This window comes from Atta colombica, unplaced genomic scaffold (genome assembly GCF_001594045.1).
Source record: "Atta colombica isolate Treedump-2 unplaced genomic scaffold, Acol1.0 scaffold233, whole genome shotgun sequence".
Classification (NCBI taxonomy): domain Eukaryota; kingdom Metazoa; phylum Arthropoda; class Insecta; order Hymenoptera; family Formicidae; genus Atta; species Atta colombica.
In genome coordinates, this window is record NW_017259331.1 from 1,601,835 (window position 1) to 1,602,700 (window position 866).

Consider the following 866-nt stretch of genomic DNA (forward strand, 5'->3'; position numbering starts at 1 on the left):
AAAACGGTTAAAATAAAAATGCTGATCATAGTTTTTAAAATGCACTATTCAATCTGGATTTGAAATATTTCTATTTATATATTCCACACTCGACTTAGCCTTTCACATGATGTGGAAAATTGCCCATTTCGCGTAAAATATCACGTATAGAAATTTACTCGGGCGTTATGTCTCGTTTAATTTAACGATCAATTTAAATGAATTTAAATTAATTGATTAAATCATCAGGTCTCATACTTCCGATTAAGGTGTTTCCAGATGTTCTCTTTAACTGAAGATTGCGAGGCAAGTTCTCCAATACACAATAACGGTGATTCACCGTACAAAAATCATTCGACCCGCCATCATCGAGCGCGTTGCGATATGGAGCTGCTAATCACAGTGGAGAGAAGCGGAGCGTATATTAATCAGCAGGTACAGGAAATTAACTTGGCCTTGTTTTATCTTGCATTCTGATTACTATATCTACACCGCGAGAAACGTATATCTTCGTTCTCTCTGCTATACGTGCTAATTAAATAAATATGTGTTGTCTTGCTTACGCGAAGGAAGCTATCAAGGACGCACTTTTACGAATAAGGTGTAGACAGAAGACGTAGGATTTTTTTTCGAGATTGAGATATCAAGTGTTTAACAATAAGTTCAATAAGTCAATGTATTGAATTTTATCGCGCAAAATATGCATTTCCACGTCAGTTTTCAATATTTTACATAATTGTCTACTTAATGTAGCTATAATGAAGCAGATATGAATTTATTTATGAGTATTTGCTTATTAATCAGAAGCAATCGATTTTACATGTAAAAATGAAAATTGCCTTCTATTTATTTTTATGTTGTCTAATCTTGCTTGACGGATACATATA

General features: G+C 33.4%; 1 protein-coding gene across 1 annotated transcript in view; it reads right to left on the bottom strand.

Moving 5' to 3' along the window:
- The window catches only part of LOC108688500 (GATA-binding factor C-like), a 94,630-nt gene that overhangs the window by 61,707 nt on the left and 32,057 nt on the right, over positions 1-866 (bottom strand). The gene's annotated exons all lie outside the window — the stretch shown is intronic.